This window comes from Tyto alba, unplaced genomic scaffold, assembly GCF_018691265.1.
Source record: "Tyto alba isolate M040663 unplaced genomic scaffold, T.alba_DEE_v4.0 Super-Scaffold_8, whole genome shotgun sequence".
NCBI lineage: Eukaryota > Metazoa > Chordata > Aves > Strigiformes > Tytonidae > Tyto > Tyto alba.
The window spans coordinates 15,174,367-15,180,714 of record NW_024881329.1 but is presented as its reverse complement, the minus strand read 5'-3'; the positions used below and the strand labels follow the sequence as shown (position 1 = coordinate 15,180,714).

The following is a 6,348-nucleotide window of genomic DNA, read 5'->3' as shown; positions in this document are numbered from 1 at the left end:
ACTTTACTATATTAAAAAGAATAATTTATAAAATCACCTATTTTTTCATCTGAATTGGCATGCAAGAAGTTTTATTTTTATTTCCAATATTGACAGATTTTTGATAAAAACTGAAGTTGCATGGCCACTTTTCCATTTATGAATCTGTAATGTGAAGGCGAGGGGAATACTTGGGTGGCAATGGATTTTACCCTTTATTTATCATATAACCCCTGTTTTGTAAGCAAACAATATTCTCCATAATCCCATTTACTTAATTGTTTTTGATCTGATTTTCCCATCATGATGTAATCATTAAGAGGAAGGAATTAACAAAAATATTTTGTTTTCCTTTCACTTAACAGGAAAGCCTAGGCTCAGTTATAGCATTTTTTACTATGCTATATTCCGCAAGTTCTCAACTTCTTGCTTTTTCTGTGTTTGAAATTACTGTATTGAAGAATGCAGAAATCCAGATACTAATCATGCAAGTAGTGATTAACTGTAATTTGGCTAGTATTTAAAATCTAGGCCCTATGGCACTCACATATATACTTCCAATGTATAAGTAGATATTCATAACATCCAGCTTAAATATAAGGTATTTCCATTTTCAAGACATTCCATTTATAACAGTTGAGTATCTGTGCCTTTTATTTTCAGCTGTCATTGAGAATAAACAATACTTACAGTAGGGCAATTTCAATAGTATCACAGTCCCACTGAATCAATAGGATTATGACTCAATGCTGTACTTTCTTGGAAGAAAGGAGCCATGGGTTATAGACCTAATAATAAATATGAAGATTAGGAACTTATTCAATCATATGCTTATTTATTATTCAGTGAGAAAAGACGAGGCTTAAAATGTTAGTTGAAAACAAATGCTGTTTTTTTTTTTTTTTTTTTCTTTCCTGTGTAAAAAATACATCTATTTCTTCATATTATCAGTATACAATTGTTCAGTCACAGTGGTGATATCTGTATGATGTGTGCTGTGCTGGTAATTATCATATATTAAGAGTTTGAAGATCATATAATGACATGTAGAGGCACATGAACTTTCTGATTGTGCTTTTGTTGGCGACACAGACAGTGGGATTGAGTGCACCCTCAGCAAGTTTGCCAATGACACCAAGCTGTGTGGTACGGTGACAGTCTGGAGGGAAGGGATGCCATCCCGAGGGACCTGGACAGGCTGGAGAGGTGGGCCCACACAAACCTCACAATGTCAACAAGGCCAAGTGCAAGGTCCTGCACATGGCACAAGGTAATCCCAAGCAGAAATCCAGGTGGGGCAAGGAGTGGGTTGAGAGCAGCCCTGGGGAGAAGGACTTGGGGGCATCAGTGGATGGAAAACTGACCAAGAGTCAGAAATGTGCTCTTGCAGCCCAGAAAGCCAACCATGTCCTGGGCTGCCTCAAGAGAAGTGTGGGCAGCTGGTCGAGGGAGGGGATTCTGCCCCTCTGCTCCGCTCTGGTGAGATCCCACCCACAGTGCTGTGTCCAGCTCTGGGTCCCCCAACAGCAGAAGGACACGGACCTGCCCGAGCGGGGCCAGAGGAGGCCATGAAGATGCTGGGGGGGCTGGAGCAGCTCCCCTGGGAGGCCAGGCTGAGAGAGTTGGGGGGGTTCAGCCTGGAGAGGAGAAGGCTCCGGGGAGACCTTATAGCTACAGTACTTAAAGTGCATTTTATGTAGAACATAGCTTTCAAGCACTTCTTCTATTCTTCCAAAAAATGTATAACATTTTCTTCTTTTAAATGCAGCCTATATAGTAAGGTTAGGAATCAAATTAGTCTATAACTATAGCCTGTTTAACATATTTTTCTTCTGATAGACTGACTTTTGGATCACTATCTCGTTTTCCTTCCAGATACTTATTTAAATGAAGACTAAAACTGCATGATGTAAATAACATAATTTGACATCTGCTTCTTCAAGAAGGTATGGAAGAAAGAAAACCATGTGAATAGTATAAGAGCATTTTCAGTTTATTCATTATTGAAGATGTATTTAAGAATTTTGCACCAGTATCCTACTTGTGAAGATGAAAGACTAATCATTTTTTAAGAGATAAGTTAAAAAATTGTCCAATTTTCTGGATAGAAATTCATGCCATTTTAAATTAGGGGCTGGTTGAGCTGTCTATGCAGTTTTAATGAGAATCCACCAGATGGCATAGGAAAAAGGAACCTCATTAATAGAATTTTGTGAATGGTGGTATTTTTGGCTTGCTGGCTTATTTAGTCAAAAAGTCTTGTTGAGGCAAGAATTTTCTTCTTTGTGATATTAAAATGCTTAAATATCAGTTAAGCATTTTGTCCATTCTTGAGCATTCCTGAGAGAAAAATAGGGAGGAGGGGAGAGAGGAAGATGAGAAAAGAAAATATAAAATAAGTAGTGTCCCAAAATCTATTTATCTTCATCCTTTTTCAAAATATCTTTTTTTTTTTTTTTTCCTTGCAATAATAATTTAAAGGAATTTCTTGTCACCAATATAGTCCCGACCAAACACAGCATTTAAGCATGTTCCTAGCTTTAAGTACAGTGTCTCCAGTGTGAAGCTTATGGTTAAGAGCGCTGTTGAACTGTGGACCCAAGTGATCAATTCTTTAGACTAGGAAGCCAGTAAATATTCTTTTAGGTTTAAGTCATAGATGATGGTCATAAAAGGGCTATGGCAGGCTCTGCTCACTTACTAATACTTGAGATTATTGTTTTACCTTCAAGACAGATGTAGACTATTAATATTGAACTGACATCCTTCCAATTTAACTATGTAAAAGTCTTAACAAAATTCTCTCTAGAAACACCCCTATTGATCTTCCACCACTGTATTCAGTAAGTTCAGGAAGAAGTGCAAGTGAATAAAATTCCTACTCTTCACTTTCAATAACTCTTTTAACAAGTTGTTTTGCTTGGTTTTTTTTTTTTGTTTGTTTTGTTTTGTTTTGTTTTGTTTTTTTTTTTTTTTTGTTTTTTGGTTTTTTTTTTTTTTTTGGTTTTTTTTTTTTTTTGGCTGGAGCTAAGAAAGGTTATGAAATTGAATTGTAGTGAGATAAATAAGTACAGTAGCCTGAGGAAGATATTAATTTTTAACATATTAATTTATCCCTATAGAAGTCAAATTTAATTGTTTCCAAGTTCACTCTACATCATTTTTATTGAAGCTAAAATAGGGTCAAGATTTAAAAACATCACTTGAGGTTCATCTGTAATTATCCCAGAATACTATACCTATGACCACATCTTGGAGTCATTACTCAAAGCTTCACCTTCCTAATGCTAAAGTCAAGCAAAACCTCCTGTTGAGTTTATATGAAATATTATCAAATGCTTAGACAAAATTAGTTTGAATTCAACAGGACAGTATTGGCCATTCAGGTCACATTTACATGTGTAAGCAGAGAAGCACAATAACAGAACATCTGCAAATCAGAACAGTTGGAGTAGTTCAAGGCTGGTTCTGCGTACACTGGGGCTGTTGTCAGCTAGGCTGCATTAATAAGCTTCTATGGTACATCCTCCACTTCAGTTTAATTTTCAGTGAGATTTGAGACACCCTTAAAGCTAACAAACAGTAAGTGGGAACAAACAGATTTGTTTCAGAGGTTCACTCTAGACTAGAACTAAATACTAGCATGAAGAGAATCTCTGTCATTTCAGAGAACATGTTTTGAGTAATAAAGACCAACAGATTTTTCTCCTTATTTGCCTTTGAGTGATTTTCAAACTTTCCAAAAGAAAATTAGAAACACCCACAGGTGTGTTCTCTTTCACTTCTGACTTCTTGTGAATATTTTTATGATTTTAAATTTGATGAAATAATAACAATTTCATACAGTTGCATCTCACAGATATTTGCTTAAATTTTAAATAAGAAAGGTCAACAATTAACAGGCTTTCTCATATTCTCTTGTTCTGTTTATCTCAGAAGGACATGTAAATTACAGTTAAGGAACTTAAATGGAAATCTCAATGCAATTACCAGTTTATTCATCTTTGGTTGAATATAAACAGTCGTAGTAATCTTTTCTGAAGAAATATAGTCCCAAGTTTTGACCACCATCAAGGTGGAAAATTTGTTTTCCCTGTGCTTAATCAGAATTTCCTGTGTTTCAATCTATGCCCATTTCCTTTCATCCTCTCATGGTCTACATTTGAGAAGAATCCATCTTCTTTAAATCCTCCTATTACACAGATGCAGACAACTGAGATTTTCCCCACCCTAAATCATCCCTTTCTCAGGCTGAGGGAGCCCAGCACTCTCACCTCTCCTCATTCACCATGTGCTCCAGACTCTCCACCTTGTTGGTGACTCTCTGCTGGACTCCAGTATGCCAATGTCTTTCTCATACTGGGGAGCACAAAACTGGATAAACAGCTCCAGACTTTGCTTGAGGAGTTATAAGGAGTATAGAAAAAGTCTGAGGTGAGTCATGCTCAACTTTCAGTCTGATGGCATCTCTGCACTAGGTATCCCAGGTGATTTGGAGCAGTCAACGAAAATGTGTTTGTGACCTTAAGCAGACAGCAGCAACTAGAGATTTCTTCCTCAAGTTCTGATGAACTCTCTTCTTCTCCTGCTCCAGGAATTTCCACCAGCCTTTATTAAACTATTAAGGAGCAGACCTTGCAGTGATATTATCAAGCCTTTTACTTTGATAAAGAAGATGGAGCTTGGCTGAACGTGGAAGTTACAGGATGAACAAAAACCTAAAAAAAATTACAACTTTAAGAAGTCATCCAACGCTATGTTATGTGGATGATTTCTGAGTCTGAAATAAGTCCATGGGTTCAAAGAGGGCACTCGTGGATTTTTCACTTCAAATTCTGTGTAGCCGTGAGGACTTTCAGTTGACATAAGTTATTATTTACTGATTGTATTTGGTAAGTATCAACAAACCCACCAGCAAGAGTGGATGAGTCATATGGCATATGTGTGTGTGTATATATATATATGTGTGTATATATATATATATATAGAGAGAGAGAGAGTACAATCTCTGTACCCAATTGCTTAAAATCTAAATTACCAGAGAAGATGGGAGGTGGAAGAGGTGAGAGGGGTGCATTACAGGATCAATGCCAAACTCTGGGAATAAACCTGATTTTGTGGTGTTTGTCCAAAAACCAATATGTGTACATGATACTGGCTTCAATTAAAGCATGTTCTACCTGCATGTTGGAGAGTCTTCCTCCTACTCTTACCTTAACACTGTCAGGGGTGGAGTGGCAGCATGAAATCAAAAAGCCTACTCAGTTCTGTTAAGCACATAACAGCATAACAGCTGTTGCTGTGTTGTGAACTCTTTTAGATAAAAAGCCAAACTTAGTCTGACTTTCAGTCCTTAAAGCAGGAGAACACGTAGCAAGATAAACTAACAGGAAAATAGGCCCACAGCAATAACAGATAATCCTGTCATCTGCATGTTTATGTTACAGCACATACCAAGTAAAATTGTCAGGTGTTCCACCAGATAAATGTATAAACACATTCCCTCTTTGAACAACAGGAGTTCTGCAAACGTACCTGATAGAATAATATCACTCTCTTCATCGACAACACCTGAGGAAAGTGTTAGCCCATACAGACAGATAAAAATGTGTGTTGAGATAGAAAAGATAATATGCTACAGTCTAAAGGATATATCTCTCAGATCAAGACAGACTTCTAACTGTCTCTGTTCTGTTGATATTTTTTTTAGATTTTCAACTTTTTCTTCCACTTCTGGATGAGATAAAAATATAAAACACTGAAAATTTGCTGGAATGAGAAAATAACTCTTGCATATGGCTATCCATGCAGTAAATCTCAAACTTAGACTAGCTGCTGAATGTCTCAAAATCAACTTTCTTCTTTGACCCGTCTGAAGATAGATAAAAGAACTGAAACATGGGTTGGTATTCTGGGAATTCATTACAGTTCAGCAGTGCTTAAGGTAGCAGGTTTGGCTTTAACCAAACATAATACTAGAGAAATCTTCTGCTAATACAAGCAGAACTCTGTTACTGATCACAGAGAGAAAGCTTGTGGCATTCAGAATGGTTGATCCTAAAAAGCTGTTAACAATATCAAATAAAAAAACCCCTGTGTCTACAGTTTGATTCTTACTTCTCAGTTCTTATTAATGACAGCTAAATTATTCATGTCATAGGATCATTTTTTGATGTTTTCTTCAGACACCTTTTCCAAAAATTCATCAGGAAGTTGAATGTTTTTCACCCGTAGAATGCTTCAGTAAATTAAGAATTGTCCTGTTCTTTTACTTACAACTTTTTAATGGCATTAATCCCATAATTCAACATCATTTATCTGTAAAGAGAAATGCAGCATGTTGGAAGTTGACATGAAAAATAAATTGTT

The 6,348-nt window shown here is 36.5% G+C and overlaps 1 long non-coding RNA gene across 1 annotated transcript; it reads left to right on the top strand.

Moving 5' to 3' along the window:
- The first annotated feature begins 1,208 nt into the window (after positions 1–1,208).
- On the top strand, positions 1,209–6,083 carry LOC122152494. Its single transcript, XR_006164631.1, has 4 exons — positions 1,209–1,249; positions 1,855–1,925; positions 4,574–4,871; positions 5,690–6,083. It is a non-coding gene; the product is annotated as an uncharacterized LOC122152494 (long non-coding RNA).
- The last annotated feature ends 265 nt before the right edge of the window (positions 6,084–6,348 follow it).